Source organism: Sphaerodactylus townsendi, linkage group LG14 (genome assembly GCF_021028975.2).
Source record: "Sphaerodactylus townsendi isolate TG3544 linkage group LG14, MPM_Stown_v2.3, whole genome shotgun sequence".
Taxonomy (NCBI): Eukaryota; Metazoa; Chordata; class Lepidosauria; order Squamata; family Sphaerodactylidae; genus Sphaerodactylus; species Sphaerodactylus townsendi.
The window spans coordinates 18,115,791-18,125,118 of NC_059438.1; positions in this window are offsets into that span (position 1 = coordinate 18,115,791).

Here is a 9,328-nt window from a genome sequence, read left to right on the forward strand (position 1 = left end):
ACTAACTACTAACACATGCCTCCTAGGTCACATGAACCATTACAGCTGACAGAAAGAATGCTGAATATGAAAAATCCATTCCACCCAGGAGGAACTATAGGCCTCCCCTCCCAAAATCTGTTTGGCACAGATCCCCTTGAGTGCTATTTTAATATGGAACAAGTAATAAGTATAATTATCGGGTCTAGAAATCCACAAAGGAACAATATCCAGAAGCAAAAATCCAATACCTAATGTGGGATTTTCCATATAAAATTATATGACTTTGCCCATGTCATACGACAGATTGTATCTGTGTGTGCATGCATATGTATGTCTACACACACTTAGTTAAAAATGCTCGTCCACATACTTTTGGTGAAAAGTGCAGAAATTTATGGACTGTCTACGCTAAAAGATTAAAACGCAGATGACGTCTGTCAAAGATGAAGCAGTTTTAGGGAAGTAGCTACCGGTATGTTGATCTGCAGTAGAAGAGTAAGATTTCAATCCAGTAGCATCTAAGAGACACACAAGGTTGCCAGGATATAAACATTGGAGTGTCAAAATTCCTTTTGTCAGATTAAGTAGACTCTAGAATTAACTCTCCTCAATGTCCCCAACCATATATTTTTTAAAAAGCTTTGTGGCATTGGTGGCTCTGGTATTCTCTTCCTCTTCCATTTATTAAAAAGACACTTTCCATCTTAATTTATGGGGAAACTGAAGATGTTTTCTAAAAATAACTTTGGAATTGCTAAAAAATGCAGCCTTTCACTTGCAAGTTTGCACCAGCTGGAGCCTGTCTGGTTTAGAAGAGACACTCTCGAGAGTCACAAATAGTTTTTTTTTAATTAAAAAATGGTTTCTGCAAGAATGACAAACGGATGCTTTTAAATCTCTCTTTCACCCAAATGTTGTCTAAGGTCCCCTTCCTTTGTGGAACACACCTGTATTTTGAATGTTGTTCTTCATTTTCTTTCCCTGACATTTTAATTGTTTGATTGGAAGGGAAGGATGTCAACATAATTGCTAATTATGGGGAGGTTTCTGATTTGGTTTTGCAAAGTTATCATTTAACATTTCCAGGCAAAGAAACTGAGCGACTTCATGTTAAAGGACAGGTTTTTTTTTTTTTTAAAGGGGAAGGGCTTCTTTATACAATGAGTAATTAAGTTATGGAAGGCGCTGCAACAAGATGTATATACAACCAAAGGCTTTGGATGAAGATTAGAGAATTCAAGGGCTACCAACAGCTATTGGAAATAGTTGCTTGGGGAGGGCTGTAGCTTAGCAGTATAGCAGCTGCCTGGCACGCAGAAGGACATGGGTTCAATCCTTGGCATCTCCAGTTAAAAGGATGGCCCAGGAGGTGATGTGAAAGACCTTGGCTTGGGAGCCTGGAGAGCCACAGTAGACAGTTCTGACTTTGATGAACCAACAGTCTGATACAGTATAAAGCAGTCTCACAGGCGTTCATGTGTTTGTTCATAGCTAAATGGAACCTCCAGACTGAGAGGCCAAATGCCGCTGCATGCTAGATGACAGGAAGGGGAAAAAGCAGGAAGTGATCTGTTTCCATGCCCAGTATCTCCACTTACAAGGATCAGGGGGTCAGTGATATGAAAAAGCTCTGTGTAAGTGTCGTAGAGAGGCCTTCGCTGAGCAGAGTCGGGGGCAGTCCGCAGCTGGTTCAACAGTTTAATAAATTTACCTGGAACTCTGGGGGCCAAACCTGTGCTCTCTCCCGTGTATGAGTCCTCACATGACGAGTCCCCAGACATGCTGGGCTGGGTCATAACAATAAGACCTTGGACAGCCAAGGCCCATCAGAGCAGACAATTTTGATCTCCATTTCTATTTGAGCTCTTACACAGACCAGTGAAATAGAGAAGTCTCTTTACATGAAAGCAAGACTAGGATTTTCCCCACATATGCCATCAAGAAAATCTTTGTTCTTATGAATAGCCCGAATAGCCCTATCTCATCAGCACTCAAAAGCTAAGCAGAGTTGGCTATGGATGGCAAACCACCTAACAGGACAGGAATCGTGCAGAGGAAGGCCATGGCAAACCATCTCTACTCATTTCTGGCCTTGAAGCCCCATAAGGTGGAACTTCGTGAAGTCCCGATGGGTCAGTTGCAACTTGCAACAGCGTGCTTTACTGATTTCTCGTGAAGCTAGTGTTGAGACACCGAATGTCCTCTGAACACCACTTAAGTGTATGCCAGGAATGAGAATAAATCATAACCGTACACCAATTTCTTCCAGACTTGCATGGAGTTAGACCTTCCTACATAAATATCCACCACAGAAATAAATCAGAGGCATTAGCAAGAATCCCGCCAAATGAAACAGCAGCCGTCTTAACAGTTATCAGGCCAGTTAACAGAACAAACCTATTAAATAAATAAATTTGCCCTCCACCAATTTATGTCACCACCGTACTTAAAGTGAAACCTTTTAAAGGAACAGATTTACTGTGCGTGGAGATCTCTACTGGGCCTGGGTAATTACATGAAGGCGAGGCGTTACTTTTAAAGTGGATGAATGGGTTTGATACTTTTTTGATTTACTACTAGAAATTGGGGAGGGAGAAGGGGTAATGGCACAAAATAAGCTTTCGTAAAACCGCTTTTGGCAGACAGAAATTGTTTTGATTTACCTAGGGCATCCATCAGGGTCTTGCATTTTAGATGATAAAAGAGATGGCAAAGCAAATGGATATTATTTTGCCTGCATGCGTATGCTGGGTGGGGGTTCCTGCTTTTCTGTGAATCTGGTATGTGAAATTAGAGGGGGGGGGGGAGACAAATGCTATTGTGTCAATACCCTGTTCTGGATAGTCCAGGCTAGCCCCATCTCATCAGATCTTGGAAGCTAAGCAGGTGCTAATCAGGGGCGTATCACCCAAGGGGACATATGGGGTCAAATGTCCCTAGGCTGCGGTCATTTAGTCACATGGGGGGACAGAAAATCGCCCCCCACATCCTCCTCCTTCCCTCTGACATCAAGACCTGGTGAAAAAAGTTCTTTGGTCGTGGTCGAGGAGGGCGACCGTCCATATGGGGTTTGGGGAGGTGGGGCGAAAAACTCAGATTTTTTCACTGGACTACATTTTTCCTAGATACGCCTGTGGTGCTAATTAGTACTTAGATGGGAGACTAGGAGGGCCATGGTTGTTACATAGATGCAGGCAATGGCAAACCACTTCTACCCACCTCTTCCCTTGTATGTACTCTAGCTGCTGCTGCTGCTGCTGCTGCTGCTTCTTCTTCTTCTTCTTCTTCCACCCCCCCCCCCAAAAAAAAACTGGTTTCCTGCACGTGCAGGAACTTTTTGTAACTTCCTCTAAAGGTCACGATTTTGAGTGTCTTCTGGGGTATGGTTCTTTTCCCACAGGTCTTCATTGATTGTGTCCATTCACCGTTTTTTGGGTCTGCCACGTGGGCGGTATCCACCAGGTTCAAGGTGCAGGGCTGTATGTACTCTAGCTATTTTTAAAAATTGTTTTATTGATGCATGTTGGCAGGCTTGATTTTAATGGTTTCAAAATATGATTGTATCATATAAGTTTTAAATCATTAGCCCTCTGGGTGGCTATTGCAAGGACAGAAAGGCGGGATTTGAATTTTGTACTTGAAGAAGTATTTTTTCATGGGTCCAATTTCTACAGTAATGTTTCTTGTGGTGAAGCCGCCTCCTTCTATGATTAAAAGGTTATCTGCCGTACTATGAACAACTGATTTTCAAAGCAAATGTCATTTCCCACTATAAAGGGGAGGAAAGCACTCAGCAGTATACCAACCATAAAGAAGATTGGGGGTGCCAAAAACAAAAATATGCCATGGGGTGGATTTAACATGTGCATCAGTCCTTGGTGGGAAAAGAGAAAACGTAGCCATGCAGTGATCAATACATATTCTATTTTTCCTTGGGTGACTATATTTTTGCATTTTCTACAGATCCGGAAGCAAAGCCCTCTTGTGAATCGGAGGCATGAAAAAAATTCTCCACCGTACCCAACAGATTTATGTAGTCGAACAAGCTAACGTCCTTTGACCCGCTTAAAAATAAATATGATCTACCAAATTGTCATTTTTATGGGTATTTACAGCTGAGGCACTTTGTAAACTTAAGAACTAATTTCCCCCAAAGGAAATCTGTACTCTCAAATCTTGATAAATTGCTGGAAATACAAACCACTACCAGACCTGCAGTTTTTCTTTCCAACATCCTGGAACAGCAGCAACTGGTGAGGTTTTACAGGTACCAAATGTTATAGATTACGAATTTGTAAAGTCAGGTATCACCAGAGATATCATATATTGCTTCAGACAAAAGGAAATAAGCAATGAACTGGCAATGTCTTTTGCAATGTCTTTTGTAAGCCAGAGAACAAATGCAATTCTCAGGATTCCAAAGGACAGTTTTAGATCAGGAGAGAGGTGGTCAGGATGCGACTACAAAAAGGGACATAGTGAAGATGTTAAGCACAAGCAGCCAGACTCTTCTGCATTCCAGATCCACCAGGAAAACCTGGTCTTCCACAATTCCTGGCCTGTTCCACATCTTCAGTCCCCAATGGCCAGCAGGCTATGCCATGCATGCACAGCTAGATTAGAGTTTAGTAGCACCTTGGGCCCCTTCCATTCATGCAGAATAATGCACTTTCAATCCACTTTCACAACTGTTTGCAAGTGGATGTTGCTATTCCGCACAGCTGCAAAGTGGATTGAAACTGGATTGAAAGTGCATTATTCTGCATGTGCAGAAAAGGCCTAGAGACTAATGTGATTTTTTGAGTATGAGGTTTCGAGAGCCAAAGCTTCTGTTGTCAGAGCTTTGACAACCCCTCCCCCCCATCCTCATTGGACTACTGGACTTGAGTCTAGCTCTTCCATTGCACATCAACATAGATGCAGTATATATACGTACATTCCATCAGGAAGCAGGCCAAAACATTATTGAGAGGATAAGACAGTTATTTTAGAATACTAAAAAAGTTCTGACATTTGGCAAAAATACCAATCCTGTCCGATTTGGGATTTCATCTGCTGGAGGGCGTAATCCCACAACGGGCAATGGAAATTCTATACGGTACACCCATGGAAGGCCTGCCCTGCCTAAAAGAACCAAAAAACTTCAGCAGCAGCAGGAGGAGAAGGAAGAGGCTTGGATTTATATTCCACCTTTCCCTCCTGTAAGGAGACTCAAGGTGGCCTACAAATTCCTTTCCCTTTCTCTCCCTACAACAGTAACCTTGTGAGGTAGGTGGGGCTGAGAGAGTTCCGAAGAACTATGACTAGGCCAAGGTCACCCAGCTGGAATGTAGGAGTGTGGAAACGCATCTGGTTCACCAAATAAGCCTCCGCCACTCAGGTGGAGGAGTGGGGAATCAAACCCGGTTCTCCAGATTACAATCCACCTGCTCTTAACCACTACGCCATGCTGCCTCCACTACACCATGCTGGTATGCCTTGCTTGATAGTAGTAGTGTACTATTGTTTCTACCACCTCTGAGATCCACAATGGTGGACCCAAAGAAGAGCACCCAGACACATTTTCCGGGCCATATACCCACTGACATAACACCTTTGACCTTTGTGCGCACTTTCATGACTCAAGCTTCACCTTCCGATACCTCTTTTACCAGGTGTTTCACCTCTGTTTGGATCCTGCGTTACACATGAATGGCACCAGCCAAGCAAGACTGACACACAAGAAAAAGGACGGATCCCACCAGACAAGGCAGTCATCTGACATTTTATAAAGGGCAAATCGAAAGCAATCAACACACAACACACAACAAAATACTTTTGCGTAGGCTGGAGTGATCAGCTGAGGATACTATATACTATAGAACGCCTAGCAAGCGCTGAAGTGTGTTACTGTAAATTAAAGATGCTGAAACCTCTCTGCATATTTAAGTGATGCACTTCAAAATTAATTAATACATATTTAAGAGATGTCTTCTTGAACAGCTGTTATTTACTTCCAGAGTTTCTCCACATTAACACTGCTTCCTTTGTTCTCCTCTGAAGTCATTCAGCCTTCCGCAGCGTTTTAAGAACACACAATGGTGTAAAACGGAGCATTCTCTTCTCCCAGAGAGAGATGAGCCTTTCTGATAACTTAATATTTTAACATTAAACATTCAAGCAATCTTCCAAAACAGAAAGGTCAGATTCCACTTACAGCATCTGCTTGCGACAGACAAGCAGATGCTGAACGCAAACTACACAAATACCGGCAGCGGCAAACATGATCAAGGAGAGGCAATCAATCTTCCCCGGGTGGATTTTAAAATCAGATTTCCTTTGATGCTAGCCCACTAAATCCCACGGTTACTTGTCTGTGCATGCGCACCTCATAATTAAAGACCACATTATGGCCCTTTCCACTGCTTCTGAAGTGCTACGATCCAATACGTGGAACTGCTGAAATTGAACAGAGATGCCGTGAAGCATTCGAGGTGCATTCTAAATACCTGGCGCGTTCGGGAGATGGGTATTGTTCCAGGTGTTTCCTACTCCCCACCCCCTTTCACTGCCGCTCATCCGGATGGCACTGAAACAGCAAAAGGCCTCCTCTTTCTTCTCTTTTGATAGACAAATCTCCCCCACTAGTTTAAAGTGGTTTAGCCATTCTCCCTCTGTGGGGAATTGATGATCTGTAAGGATCGTATCTTCGAGACCGCATCACCCCATATGTCCCTGTACGGCCGCTCCATTCGGCTGAGGCCAATTTACTGGTGGTCCCCCAATGATGCGGCTGGCCTCCACGCGGGCCAGGGCCTTTACGGCTCTGGCCCCGGCCTGGTGGAATGCTCTCCCTCCGGCTGTCCAGGCCCTGCGGGACCTTGGTGAGTTCCGCAGGGCCTGTAAGACGGAGCTGTTCCACCGGGCCTTTGGAGGTACCGGCCGCTGATGTGGTGCCCCCCCCCCGTTTGGCTCCTTGTTTGGTCCTCGTTTGACCCTGACATCTGGGTCACTGGTCATCTACCGAGGCCCCCATGCCTCCCTCTGGGGGGGGGAGGGAATTTTGAAATTAGGATGTTGGACCCCTCTTATTTTCATTTTCCTGATAATTATTAATTATTGCTGCTTTTAATGTTTTAACTATTTTGTACTGTTGCTTTTGTTTGCTGTGCACCGCCCAGAGCCCTTCGGGGATGGGGCGGTATAAAAGCCTCAGAAATAAATAAATAAATAAAAGCCAGGTCTGCGCTATTGACGTCCTACAGATTGTAAGATTCTTTGGGGAAAAGACATAAAAGTAGAACTGGTCTTAAATTAATGCAATCTGGCAATGCAATAAGAGTTGCCATCTTGAGGCTGGGAAATTCCAGGAAATTTGGAGGACTCTGATTCACAGGGTCGCCATGATGGCATTGACAGCATTTGACACCTGCACACTGTTGCATGGTAAATTCTTGCCCCGTTTCTGAAGTACTCACAGAGTAAGAGCCAGCGTGGTGTAGTGGTTAAGAGAAGGTGGATTCTAATCTGGAGAACCGGGTTTGATTCCCAAACTCCTCCACCGGAGTGAACCAGGCTTATCTGGTGAACCAGATGTGTTTCCACACTTCTACATTCCTGCTGGGTGACCATGGGCTAGTCACAGTTCTCTCAGTCCCACCTCTGTTGTGGGGAAAGGAAGGGAAAGGAGCTTGTAAGCCACTCTCCTTACAGGAGAGAAAGGTGGGATATAAATCCAAACTCCTCCTCCTCCTTGCATTGGGGCAAGTTCACACATGCTCATTCAACCCTAAATTGCTACAATAACAAGGGATGAGTTCCATCTGTGAAATACAGAATTCTGAGGGAGCTTTTGCATTACCGCTTGCTACAGAGGGGAGGTCCCAGGAAAAAAACAGAAAAATTCAGGGAGAAAAAAATGTTAACAACCGGTTCCCCCCTACCGTGTGCCCCCCCTCCACTGCGTCCCCGCCCTGCCACCCACTTACCTGCTGTGAAGGAACTTCTTGTGGGGGTGGAGGGGGGCAACGGGGCCTTGCTGCTATTGCTCTGAAAGCCCCCTCGCTTCCCTGGGAGACGGTGTGATGGGGTTTTTAGCAGCTCAGAGCAGCCAGGCGGTTCTCCGAATTCAACAAAAAATTAGGTACCCGTTCTACCAAACTGGTGCAAACTGGCTGAATCCCACCATTGGATACTGGGCTCTGCTGAAATCATTTTACCTCAACACAACTTCAGCGGCACCAGCAGTGATTACATTTTTTAAAAAAATAAAGTTAAATGAGTATAAAGGAGAGAATCAAGCAGTTTTATTTTTCCCCTTGTTAACTTGCATCACTGCAGTAACACATTATAGTTTCACCTTCCCGGTAATGAATGAATGCGACTCCTAGCAAGTCAGCATCTGTAAAAACACAACTCTCATCACCCCTGAATAGTCATTATCAGCGTCTCTAATGCACTTTCTAAATGCCTTCCTAGAATTGTGTTTGTAACACTTGAAAAACATTAGACTGTTTATTAGCCAGTGTTCTGGGTTTGAACGGCGCGGATGTCTCGCAACGCAATTTTGAAGCTGTGATGATTTCATTTGAAAAATGTGCGGTATGATAAGAATTAGTAACTTCCAAAGTGGTTAGAAAAAACCTCTGGTGGCAGTAGGAAGGTAAGAAGGATGTGAAATTTGGTGTTTTAAAGAACTTGAATGTTGCCACTTTGTTAGCTTTCTTGATAATAAGTTTTTGTTTTAAAAGCCTGTAATATACAACACCAACGATGGGTTAAAATCCCTGAATTTTAATGCGTTCACAAAGGCTTTCACGACCGGAATCACTAGGGTGTTGTGGGTTTTCCGTGTTGTATGGCCGTGTTCCAGTAGCACTGGAACACGGCCATACAACACAGAAAACCCACAACACCCTAGTTTCCAACCATTTTTTTTCATTTCAGCTGCTCCTCCCCAAAACTTCCTTCCAAATCTTTAAAATCAGTTTTTGAACTCCATGAGAGAAGGGGCTAAACTCCTCAAGGGAGAGAATATGGAAGTTCCCAGATGGCAGTGGAGAAAATCCTGCTTAGGTTAGAGACCCCTTGAGGTAGAATGTGAAGAGCTTCAGTAGCATATCTTAAACTTTGGGGAGGTGGTGCTCCTCAAGATATTTCAAACCCAGACTGTTTAGGGCAGGGGTAGGGAACCTGCGGCTCGAGAGCCGCATGCGGCTCTTCTGCCCTTGCACTGTGGCTCCATGAGCCGAGCCGCTGGCCCCATCCTTGCCCGCCCTGCAGGCAGCAGGGCAGGCGCATCCAGGCGCTTCTCAGAATGAGTGGAGTAAAAGGTAAAAAAAACCCTATATATATAGTCTTTATTTTA